Source organism: Bos indicus, chromosome 28, assembly GCF_029378745.1.
Source record: "Bos indicus isolate NIAB-ARS_2022 breed Sahiwal x Tharparkar chromosome 28, NIAB-ARS_B.indTharparkar_mat_pri_1.0, whole genome shotgun sequence".
In the NCBI taxonomy this organism is placed as follows: Eukaryota; Metazoa; Chordata; class Mammalia; order Artiodactyla; family Bovidae; genus Bos; species Bos indicus.
This window is the reverse complement of record NC_091787.1, coordinates 36349663-36363094: the sequence shown is the minus strand read 5'-3', so window position 1 is coordinate 36363094 and position 13432 is coordinate 36349663. Positions and strand designations below refer to the sequence as shown.

The window sequence follows — 13432 nt, the reverse complement described above, 5'->3', positions numbered from 1 at the left end:
TGATGACACTACACACACACACACCAAAAAGGTATGACAAGATTCTACCTGGGAGAACAGAGTAGGCCCTCTCAAACTGTTTCAAAAATGATTTGAGAGAGAAAGGAAGGAAGCTGGTGGGTTTTCACAGTGGCTAGGGCTTGGGGCTGGACTGAAGGTTCACAGATGTAGTCAGGGGCTTGTGTAGTTGGAAAAAGGTTCCAACTATTATATGGTTTTCTCTGCCTAAAATGCTCTCACGTCTGAGAATGCACAGCATAGGTTTTTGCCAGGCACATGGAATGATGGAAAGAGGCAATGAGTGGAACACATTTGCCAGAGCATATCATCATAGTGGACCATGGAACCCAGGTAAATGGCAGTAAAAGGAAGGCAGAAAATTTTAGAAGATCATAGGAAAGTGGCCTCGTTGATTGGAGGTCTCATGGAGGCTGAAGTAGAGGGTATTTGAGCACATAATATGGAAGAATAGAAATATATTTCTAGGGAAAGGCTATTGAAAAGAGTGGCTGAAATGCAAAGAAATTTCGATGGAATTGAGGAGACCAAGGTTCAAAGAATTAAACCAGATTAGTATATCTTTCTTCATCTTGGATGATATAAACACTGAAAATACAGGCAAAAGTTGGGGTAGAGAGAAATACTGTGAACAAGACATTAATTGACAATTAAATTAATTATCTATTAGTTAATACATAGTTAATAAAATAGATAATCCAATAGAAGAAAAGGAGACCGCCTTAGACAGACGGCTTGTCCTTCAATCTAGTTGTTATTGCCATTGCCTGTGTGTTTATGCTCAGTCATGTCTGACTCTTTGCAACTCCAGGGACTATAGCCCACCAGGCTCCTCTGTCCATGGAATTTTCCAGACAAGAATACTGGGGTGAGTTGCCATTTCATACTCCAGGGATCTTCCTGACCCAAGGATCGGACCACTAAAAATCTCTAAGTGATATTCAAAAACTGTTGATGGACTCAACTGGAGTGAATTTTTTAAGAAATTAGCAAAGGATAGTGGGTATATTCCAGGGGAAATATATACATTTTAAGACAAGCTTTTCAATGCTATAATATATTATCATCACATTGTAGAGGTACCAATCATTACTGCTGGGGCTTGGCTTCTATGAGAAGATGAGAAAAGGAGAATCAATTTATAATAAAGGGACTGAAGCCCAATGATTAAAGAGACCTGGAAAAATTCACTCTGGTAGCAAAGGCTCAAAGGAAAAAAATATCATTTCATGCCTTTAAGTTTCTCTGACAGCTCTGACTGCTTTCTCCCTGCCCACAACAATCAAAAATTATAATCTGCCAGCTACGAGTCACATAAACACCAACAAAATTCACAGTTTTGCCTGTATTTTAATTTTATTTGTTATGTAAGTATTATTCCTATAAAATTTTATATTACAAATAATATCCCTAACAATGTATTTATTATTATGGATATATATCCAAAAAAATACATCGCTTCTCGGCCTTTTGGCTAAGATCAAGTGTAGTACCTGGGGTTTCCAGGCGCTACTGCCTGCCCACGCAGGAGACATGAGATGCAGGTTCCTTCCCTGGGTTGGGAAGACCCCCTGGAGGAGGGCACAACAACTCACTCCAGTACTCTTGCCTGGAGAATCCTATGGCCAGAGGAGCCTGGTAGGCTACAGTCCACAGAGTCCCAAAGAGCCGGACACGACTGAAGTGACTTAGCATGCACACTTAACATAGCACATATCCAAAAAATGAAGACACTAATTTGCAAAGGTATATGCATCCCAGTATTCATGGCAAATTATTTACAATAGCCAAGCTATGGAAGCAACCTGTATCCATTAGCAGATGAATGGGTAAAGAAGATGTGACGTATATACAATTATTCAATGGAGTATTAGCCTTAAAAAGAATGAAACTCTGCCATTTGCAACAACATGGATGGGCCTGGAGGGCATTATGCTTTAGTGAAATGAGTCAGACAGAGAACAATAAATACTGTATGATATAACTGGTATGTGGAATCTAAAAAATAAAACAAAGTAGTGAATATAACAAACAAGAAACAGACTCACAGATGCAAAGAGCAAACTAGTGGTTACCAATGGGAGAGGGGATGGAGGGGGGAAAAAGGGGTGAGGGATTATGAGGTCCAAACTACCACCAAAAACTAAGTAAGTTACAATGGCATATCGTACAGCACAAGAAATATAGCCAATATTTTATAATCTTAAATGGAGTATAACCTATAAAAACATTGAATCACTGTTATGTATCTGAAACTAGTATAAAACTATATACTTCAAATAAATAAATACATAAATAATAATAAGAAGTGAACAATGTGCTTGTAACTGGCCTATAGCACAGTAGCTGGTGTTCAGAGGCCCACAGTAAATATTCCACACCCAAGATATTTTCTCTTATTAATACTTGCATTTCTTATGCCTAACTAAATCCTGGCATAGAGCAGATATTCAGTAAAACTACTAAATTAAAAAAAAAAATTATGAACCATGTAACCTATAGGCATTTACTCATATACCCAACCTCTTGTCTAACCTGCACAGATTATTAACAAGCCCATGTCAAACAACACATTTGACTCCCCAGTAAAAGATTACAATTATGGGCCACTGAGCTCCAATGGGAGAAATAAAAAAGTTTATCATCATCTAAACATGATTTCCTTCCATTGACTCCTCAAAAGATAACCTTTAGGCCTCTCCGGAAAGAAACTATCCTAGAAGATCTGTGATATGATGGGAAAATTTACACATGGGTTGGGTAATGCTTTAGCTCTCAGCTCAGAAGACCGAAATTTCAAATTCCAGGTATTCCCCTTAGACATATAAATACGGCTTTTCTATCCATTAGAGAAACAAAAGAGGGAAAAGGTGAACTCTAAATTGAGTCTATTTAATGGGCTGCCACCTACAAACACTGAGTGGAAAAGCGAACTCATACAAGTCAGTATTGAATGAGTGGAGAGCAGCAGCTGGTAAAAGATTACAAGCAATTTTCATGAGATTTATAGTAAGCTAGTGAACTACAATATGACAGTCTGAAAGTGAAATTAAACCAAGTCGTACATCAATGAGGATTTTGTTTTCAGCAGCTTTGAACTTTAAGATGATTAACAAAACAAGAAGTGTGGATTCCAGGGGCTCTTTGAAATACTCTAGGGCAGACAAAGTTATGAGCAAGCAGAAAATGGGAACAGTTAAAACTGGAGGGGGAGTGGGAAGAGAGTTCAGTGTCAATGTGTTTTGGAGAAACTGATTCGATTACAAAGCCAATGGGCATGACTTGAATGTTTGTCTCATCGCCAGGCCTGCCCCTACCCTTTTCAGTCCTCCTGACCAGTCTACTGGAGAAGGCAATGGCAACCCACTCCAGTGTTCTTGCCTGGAGAATCCCAGGGAACGGGGAGCCTGGTGGGCTGCCGTCTATGGGGTCACACAGAGTCGGACACGACTGAAGCGACTTAGCAGCAGCAGTAGCAGCAGCAGCAGCAGCCCAGTCTACAGAATCAAACCTTACCCAAACCCTCTGCATTATTCCCTCTGACCCAGCCTGACTAACAGTGCTTATGCCTTGCCCTGGCTTCCACGCATGAACCTCAGCCATACTGCAGCAGCCCACACCAGTAACTTCCTGGATGCCAATTTCCTGACTGTTACTAAGTTCAGTCTTTTAGTGTTAGGACTTGCCATTTTCCTGAAATAAGACTTCTTAATGCTCACATGGATGGACCTAGAGAGTATCATACTGGGTGAAGTAAGTCAGACAGAGGAGAAATACTGTATGACATCCCTTATATGTGGAATCTAAAAAGAAATGATACAAATGAACTTATGTACAAAAGAGAAACAGACTCACAGACTTTGAGAACTAGCTTAGTCAGGGGGAAGGATGGCAGTAGGGATAGTTAGGGAGTTTGAGATGGACAGTTACACATGGCTATATTTAAAATGGATAACCAACAAGGATTTACTGTATAGCACATGAAACTCTGCTCAATGTTATATGGCAGCCTGGATGAAAGAGGGGTTTGGGGAAGATTGGATACGTGTATATATGTGGCTGAGTCCCGTCTCTGTTCACATGAAACTATCACATTGCTTATTAATCAGCTATACCCCAGTAAAAAAAATTAAAAGTTAAAAAAAATAGGAAAAAATAAAAATATACCCAAGGCAATTTTTAAAAATGAGACTTCCTAATGCTCAATTTGGGCTGTTTTCAGATGGAAGGCTTTGCCTGATGAGCAGACTTCCTCCAAGCATATCCCCTGGGTCTATTTTCCTTTTGCTCATCTGACTTTTGTGAAGGGGTTCTATTTCTATATTTTTCCTATGCTCCTTTTCCTCCTTCCTAACTACAGTTTTCTCGGAACTCTGGGGTATAAGGCAGCATCCTAATTCTGGCCCAGACCAGGATCAAATTGCCTGTATATTCATTACTGCAAACATTATAGATGGTGTTCAGATACCCTGTATCATTTCATGGCTTCCTGTATTTCATTCAGGCAGCTAAATGTATAACCCACATACAGAAACACTAGCCTATAAATACAATGGTCAGGCCAAACAAGCTGAGTGATTCGTAGTGAGAAATAAATATTCTGCTTTTCTTAATCAAAGGAAACCATCCTTACAGTATTCTAATATAAACTTCTCTGTGTTCTCATGGAGTCCCACTAGCCCTGTGCTCCTTCTTTTCTGAATTCTGAATTGTCTCGCTTCTGCCCTCTGAAGTTCCAACTATCTCCAAGAACCATACTCTGAAATAGGAACAAATTGAACTCATCCTGAAGTCCCTAGATCTTTCCTTTGCGCAGAGTCAATGCACTCAGAATCACTCCGCCTGTTGGGGCTGGATATACATATTTCTTCAGACCTGGAATGGGGAGAGAAAATCTACTCAGATTTTTTTATTTTGCTTTTGGTTAAGAATAACTTTTATTTTATTTTTAAATGGAGTATAGTTGATTTACAATATTGTGTTTCAGGTGTATGGCAAGGTGAATCAGCTGCACATAAAGATATAGCCACACTTCTGTAGATTCTTCTCCCATATAGGCCATCACAGAGATTTGAGTAGAGTTCCCTGTGCTGTAGAATAGGTCCTTATTAGTTATTTATATAGAGTAGTGTGTATATGTCAATCTCAATCACCCAATTTGTCCCTCACCACAGATATCTTCTTAATTCTGTCTGCTTCTAAAGATGCCAAGAGAATGAGAGATGGGATTTACCTAGTTAGCAGCTATCCATAGACACCCGATGTGCCCCTGCCTCAAAGGCACCATCTTTCACTATTCAGGATCCCTGAATCAATCTTTTCCACAGCCCACCATTTCTAAATGCGAGCTCTCTGGAACACCTCCACCAGAATCAGCTGAGAGATTGTTAGATTACTCCACACAGATTGATTCAGACCCTCTAGATCTGATCTTCACACCTCTGCATTGACAATAAGATCTCCAGGCAACTCTGATGTTTACAGCCACTGTCTTTATACTTCAGGAGGAACCACAGCTGAGTATCCTGAAGCATAGGGTTGTCATTAAGTGCTAATTTCAGTCGGAAAGCTAGGGTACAACTGTCCATATATTGGACCCTAAAGAGTCTAAACAGTATATTTTCTAAAGAAGTTTGAGAAGCCTCCTAAAATACGACAGCTAGAGTCTTCCCTGGGTTGCTAATGGGCACATGTACTGAGAGTGGACAGTAGATCTGAACCTTAGCATGGATTCTTTGTAGTGATGGAATTGCCACACAGAGAATTCTTAGGCAGTTGGGGGAGCACCCCAAGTGAACAGGAAGTTGTCTTTTCATGGAGTTAGCCTGTGCCCTTCGACAAGCATGTACACACCTGTAAGGACCAACTTTAATTCCCAAATATATACCAGTTGACATGTCCAGCCAGTTCAATATTCTGTGCTGACTGTAAAGTGGCTTCCCAAAAGCTTGACCCATGTTTTGAATCAGAAACTCTCAAGAGTCACCATATTGAGGTCATTTGGCACAATTTTGGAGATCCAGAGGCCCCTCTCCCCCATATTTTCTGGAGAAAGAATTCTATATTGACTTCACTCTTCTGAGCCAACAATCCCATCTATGTACACACCAGACAGATGCTGATAGTGGTGTCTTTTGCACTAGAGTCTGAGAGGTCCCAGAACTAACTAGGAGCACTGGGTTCTACCTGGGAGAGGCCAGCTTTCATGGAATTTCAGGTAATTCTAGGAGGGAGAATATTTTCTATGTGGAATGATCGACCAAGAGCTTGTTGAAATCCTGGAGCTAAGAAGTTTTCCTTGCTGGTGGGAGGGATAGGACTGTGCCGATGGTTATGTCACTAAGGAAATAAGATAGTAAAGACAGTAAATATTTCTTTCCAAGAAGCTAGGCAAGTCAGGAAGGAGCCATGTAGAGCTTTTTCTATTGTCATAGTAGACAGAAAGGAAGCCCATGTGATGAAACAATCTCTCTGGAATAAAGTGGCCCATGGAGAGAGATCTGATATCATAAAAGATGGGAAAGATAGATAATAAAAGTGAAAAATATCTGAGGGTTTCATGGTCTATCTATTTTCTGAGCCTCAAAAGCACAATATTGGCATTTCATGCATGGGAGTAGAAAGAATGGCATTTTATGCATTGTAGACCACACCCAATAAGTAGTTAGAGAGTGTAAAAGACCTAAAAGTCAGCCCAAGATTTTTGGAAATTGAAAGAAGTTTGTTCTTCATCTGTTTGGCAATAATTTAGGAAAACTCCTGCAGCTAAATGTACAGTGAGGTTTAAGAATGGAATGGTGTTGGAGCAACTGAGGTGGGAGACAAGAGAAAGGTTGAAGGAAACCAGAGGGAAAGTTTTAGCAACAGAAAATTTACAGGACAGGATAGAAATGAAGTCCATGTATCTATGTGTCTTAGAAGAAAGTTTTTCAGTGTCAAGGGAACCAACAATTAAATGTGAATAAGGGGAGAGCAAGACAGATATGTCAATAATTCCAAATAATGTGAGCTACAGAGAAGAGTGGATTAGTAATGTGCACTAATCCACTAATGTCCACTAATCCACTAATCCACATTTATTTACTCCTTTGTAAAAGCAAAACTTATTGAGTCCTAGTATATACCAGGCAAAGGCCTTGAAGCTGAATGTATGGAATGGAGTTGGGAGGCAGGAGGAGAGGGCAATGGCACCCAACTCCAGGACTCTTGCCTGGAGAATCCCATGGATGGAGGAGCCTGGTGGGCTGCAGTCCATGGGGTCGCTAAGAGTCAGCCACGACTGAATGACTTCACTTTCACTTTTCACTTTCATGCATTGGAGAAGGAAATGGCAACCCGCTCCAGTGTTTTTGCCTGGAGAATCCCAGGGATGGCGGAGCCTGGTGGACTGCCGTCTATGGGGTCACACAGAGTCGGACACGATTGAAGCGACTTCACAACAGCAGGAAACTATATAACATATATATATATATATATATGTGTGTGTGTGTATAATCCCTATTCTCATTGTACCAATCTAACCTATCCAAAAGAAAGTAAATAATTTAATTTTGCTTTCTAGAGCTTTTTAATATTCAAACACTATATCTTTTTTTTTTTTTAAACTAATTACCAAATAGTCATAATTCAAAGATTATTGTTTAAATAAAGGGTCAGCAACCTATGGTCCATGCATCAAACTGGCCCACCAACTCTTTGGAATTAAATGTCCACTGATGCATAGCCACGCCCAATTTTATTTCCTGTTTAGGGGTGCTTTTGTAAAACAATGGCAGAGCTGGATAGTTATAATAGAGACCAAGCTGCCTGCAGAGTCCAATAAACTTACGTTGAATAGTTATAATAGAGACCAAACTGCTTGCAGAGTCCAGTAAACTTACTATCTGAACCTTTACAGGAAACATTTGCCCGTTGCTTATCTAAACCACTCTCACAGATGCGTCTACAGTTAAACCTCACAGCACATGTCAGACTCAGGACAGCCTTCTTCCCTCACCTCCTGCCCAGACTCCAGCTTTTCTACCTTACGTGCTACTCTAGCACCTGGGCAGGAGGTGGAGGCAGGGGCCTCCCTCTAAACCTGACTATATAGTCAGACACAATTACACTAATTTCTGGGAAAAAAATCTAAACATGTTTTTAAAGTCAATACTGAGAGGAAATACAGGAAATAGCCAAAGTAATATTTTTAAAAAGTTGCAAAGTTTAAGATAACCTTTATCTTTTTCAAATAACATGTATTTAAGTTTGTAATAATGTTAAATACCAATGGAGACTTTGGATTTGATACCTCTGAAAACAGGGAACCTGAATTATCTCTAATATCTATAAAATACTCTGGTGAATAGAAAAAATTATGAAAGAAATGGACAGCAGCCCTAAATTTAGGGAAAGACCCCACTCATTTGAGAAATGTTGTGAGATAGTTTCCTAGATTAAAAAAAAAAAAAGGAAATCATAACTACAACAAGACTAAAGAAGCAACTTTCTTTTAGAAAAAAATAAATGTGGGGCTCTATCACAGAGAATAAGTAGATACTATCCAAGAATTATATTTGGTGATGTAGAAGACCACAGAAAACTGGATCCAACTCCATGGCATATCTCTGCGTTACTAAAAATAAAGAACCCTGAAAAAGAGAGTTGATGGTGTGCACATCCCCCAAAGGAGTCTGGTGCCTGTATCAAAGATGCCAAGCTATACTTTAACTTGTCCTTGAAATAAAGAAGAAAATACGAAACTGATTATATATATTAGAGAGAGAGTGAGTGAAATTATCTGCTGATATCAAATAAACCCATCTTTGAGGGAGAAATATCTAGCAGTCTATTTATTTCAGGTCAGCACAGATGTATGAGTTCACAAGACTAGAGCACGCACTTGAGGAGTCGTCCATCATTGGGGGTTAAAATTTACATGCCGTCCATGCCTGGTAGAAGGTCAGGTCACAGGCACCTGCAAGATAGAGAGGGTGGGGCTTTGCTCCCAGGCCTGAGGGTCAGCCTATCCTGGCTGCAGGAAAACAAGAGGGTAATCTCAGTGTGTGCTGACCCTGGAGATCAAAGCTGGGATGGAGGGCATCCTCAGGAAATCACAGTTCTGCTCTCAGCCACTGGAGATAAGATGGACAAGCATTCTGAACGTACACAGCACACTCGGAATAGGACGGTCCTGCTGCCTATATTGACTTTGTCAAGGTGCCCTACATATCCTGTCATCAGGGTTTTTTTTTTTTTTTCAATAAATTAAAAATATCAAAAATTAGAGATACTTTTCTGCCAGAGATTGTTGGCCCTTAAATCACTTAAATACCAAGACTACCTGAAAATTAAGCCTCTACAAATCTGAGCAATCCCTTTAATGTCTTTTCTGCAGATTTGACTAAAATTGTAAATGTTAGTCACTAAGCCATATCTGACTTTTTGCCCACCAGGCTTCTCTGTCCACTGAATTCTGCAGTCAAGAATACTAGAATGGGTAGCCATTCCATTCTCCAGAGAATCTTCCCACCCCAAGGATTGAACTCAGGCTTCCTGCATTGCAGACAGATTCTTTACCATCTAAGCTACCAGGTTTAGCTAGGGGATGACCAAGAAGGGAGTTGCAGGAGATGGAAAGGAGCGAGGTAGAGAATTGAAAGTACTTCTTTGTCATATTCAAGCAAGAACAAGATTGTTCTCTGGTCAAAGTCCTAAGTCCTAATTAGCAACTGCTGTTAGAACATAGGAGCAGTATACTTGTTCTGAAATCAATCATTTCTGGTAATGAGTTTCTGCCAGTTTAGCCAGTCAGAGACAGTTCTACACTTCTCAACAGTTCCAAATTTCTAGGCCTCTCTCCAATGGCCACATTCATGAAAGCCAGACTGTGAACAGTAGCCTCAATCCAGTGACCACAGTATGCAGGTGGAAATCCATCAACCCTTCAACACTCTTGCTTTTCTGTAAATCAACCAACCCCTGAAACTTTGGCTTCCCCAAAGTGAAATGAAGTCGCTCAGTTGTGTCCAACTCTTTGCGACCCTGTGGACTGTAGCTCAGCAGGCTCCTCCATCCATGGGATTCTCCAGGCAAGAATACTGGAGTGGGTTGCCATTTCCTTCTCCAGGGGATCTTCCCCACCCAGGGATTGAACCCAGGTCTCCCGCATTGTAGGCAAGATGCTTCAACCTCTGAGCCACCAGGGAAGCCAACCTTCTATCAAATCAACCTTCATTTTGTTGAGGAAGATTATGCCTGACTACTACAGCTCTCCCTTGCAATCAGGAAGTTCACCTTGTTTCACATCAGATGTCTAATTTTTGTTCATAAATTTTCAATTCTTTCAGTATCAACATTTGTTGACTGTTAGATATAAATTTGGATTTATGAGTAGATATATTCTGTAGAAGAAATGAGATTAGCAATCTTTTCAATTCTGAGTCACTATCACCCATTCTTTCTGTGTATTTGAACCCTCAAATGCCAAAACACAGGTGTAAATTTTATGATGAATTTCCTGAGGAATGATCATTTATTAAATGAGGGAGATGGCATTTTATAGTTATTTGAATAGTGAAAGTGGAAGTCACTCAGTCATGTCTGACTCTTTGTGACTCCATGGACTGTAGCATGCCAGGCTCCTCTGTCCATGGAGTTCTCTAGGCAAGAACACTAGAGTGGGTTAACATTCCATTCTTCAGGGGATCTTCCCAACCCAGGGATCAAACCCCAGTCTGCCTTGCATTGCAGGCAGATTCTTTACCATCCGAGCCACCAGGAAAGCCTCTTTGAATAGTACATAATTGTTATTCAGTATGGAAAACTGAAAGTCAGTTATAAGCCAGCGTATACTAACAGCTAAGCACAAGAGATTATGATTTCCTCAACTAGTACCAAAAGCAGTGATAAAACAATGAATTTTTTGATTAAGAGAAATTCAGATGAAGATAATCACAGTAGAAATTGTAATGGTTTCCCATGCTGTGTATCATTATCAGTCTTTCAGCTCAAGCAACTGTTTGAACATACTGCTATCATAAGTATATTTGGATTTCAAAATTGCAAATAATTTTTTGAGTGCCAGGACAAAATCTACTGTAATAATACAAAACAAAATAGCTCCTTTTACTATAACAGTGATTATCAATGATCTAAATGTCTCACCTTTTTATGATAAAGCCATGATTGCAAGTAATCACAATGCAAAAATTTTTTTCCATTGCCTGTGCAATACTTGTTTCACGAAAAGAGCTGATTTATTAGGCTCAGCTCAGTTCAGTCACTCAGTCGTGTCCGACTCTTTGTGACCTCATGAATCGCAGCACGCCAGGCCTCCCTGTCCATCACCAACTCCCGGAGTTCACCCAAACTCATGTCCATCAAGTTGGTGATGCCATCCAGCCATCGCATCCTCTGTCGTCCCCTTCTCCTCCTGCCCCCAATCCCTCCCAGCATCAGATTCTTTTCCAATGAGTCAACTCTTCTCATGAGATGGCCAAAGTATTGGAGTTTCAGCTTTAGCATCAGTCCTTCCAAAGAACACCCAGGACCGATCTCCTTTAAAATGGACTGGTTGGATCTCCTTGCAGTCCAAGGGACTCTCAAGAGTCTTCTCCAACACCACAGTTCAAAATCATCAATTCTTTGGGGCTCAGCTTTCTTCACAGTCCAACTCTCACATCCATATATGACCACTGAAAAACCATAGCCTTGACTAGACAGACCTTTGTTGGCAAAGTAATGTCTCTGCTTTTCAATATGCTATCTAGGTTGGTCATCACTTTTCTTCCAAGTAGTAAGGGTCTTTTAATTTCATGGCTGCAATCACAACCTGCAGTGATTTTGGAGCCCCCCAAAATAAAGTCTGACACTGTTTCCCCATCTATTTGCCATGAAGTGATGGGACCGGATACCATGATCTTAGTTTTCTGAATGTTGAGCTTTAAAGCCAACTTTTTCACTCTCCTCTTTCACTTTCATCAAGAGGTTTTTTAGTTCCTTTTCACTTTCTGCCATAAGGGTGGTGTCATCTACATCTCTGAGGTTATTGATATTTCTCCTTGAAATCTTGATTTCAGCTTGTGCTTCTTCCAGCCCAGCGTTTCTCATGATGTATTAGGCTACTTCAGGTAAAATTCCTTCCAGATGAGACTTCAGAAACAAAAGCAGATATTTGTAGAAAAATCTTAAGATTTTTTAAAAAATTGTGCTGTTTTTGTTGGAAGTGATAAAAATATAAATTTGGGAGTTTTATTTAAAGCTGAAGCTAGGCCTGAATGACTCTATGGAATGTGTTTGTTGCCTGGTCCATATTCTGCCTGTGTGTTTGAGCCTATGTGCTAATTCACTTCAGTCATGTCCGACGGTTTGCGACCCTATGGACTGTAGCCTGCCAGGCTCCTCTGTCCAGTGTTACTCTCCAGGAAGAATACTGGAGTGGGTTGTCATGCCCTCCTCCAGAGGATCTTCCCAACCCAGGGACTGAACCTGAGTCTCCTGTGTCTCTTACATTACAGGCAGATTTTTTTTTTTTACCACTGAGCCACCAGGAAACCCACCATATTCTGCATAATGATAGTCAAACCACATCTGTATCCTTTCTGTTGACACTGAAGTCATAAAATTGTTCTTACTTCAGCACTGTTCAAACTGAACAATTAAAATATTTTATGTTTTGTTTGCATTCAGTATTCTTCTGTTCTCCCAAATTAAAAACCTGTTGGCTCCCATTAACAAATGCAGTTGAGAGAATCCTCAAGTTTATTTTGAAGCACTAAAATCATACTTTAATTGTGATGGCCCAAAACATTCTTGTTGACTTTTTAATAATTAATCGAGTGAAGCCTGTTTATTTCTTGTTCATAGTTTTCAAGATCTCTTCAGCAAAAGGATTATGCAAATTGAAAGAAGAGCAGTGTTCTGAAGTACTACATTGCTCAAAGGAATATGTTGAATGGGTTAAAGGAGAATTGATGAAAAATTTAAATCTCAAGGTTTTTCTTACTAGGCATAACATCACTTATGAATAGGAAAAGAAATTCTTATTTGAAGAGAATAATTATTACCTCATATGCCATGACTGTCTTTTCAAATGGATTTTCTCTCTTGAAGAATTCTTTTATTTTACATGGATGTTACTAAATACTGTCCCAACATGGGCACAAGTGGATTCATGATGCATGCATGTATTGAAGATGAAGAGAAAAACGTTTTTTTCAGTGAAAAATATTTTTTAAAAGCCATTAATCCAGAAATATAACATGATCCTGAAAAAGTGTAAAAGCAAGTTATGCCATGAAAAATGGCATTATATACTTTAACACATCTAACATGAAAAATTTTCTCAGAGTAGTAACTTTTAAAACTAAAAATGTTCAATGGCTGACTCATAAGGCTAATGTTGATAATATTTCTCATTAATGAAAATTAAATG

At 39.7% G+C, this 13432-nt stretch overlaps 1 pseudogene; it reads left to right on the top strand.

The window, feature by feature from the left end:
• Positions 1-1472: 1472 nt before the first annotated feature.
• Positions 1473-1608, top strand: LOC139180445 (U2 spliceosomal RNA; annotated as a pseudogene).
• The last annotated feature ends 11824 nt before the right edge of the window (positions 1609-13432 follow it).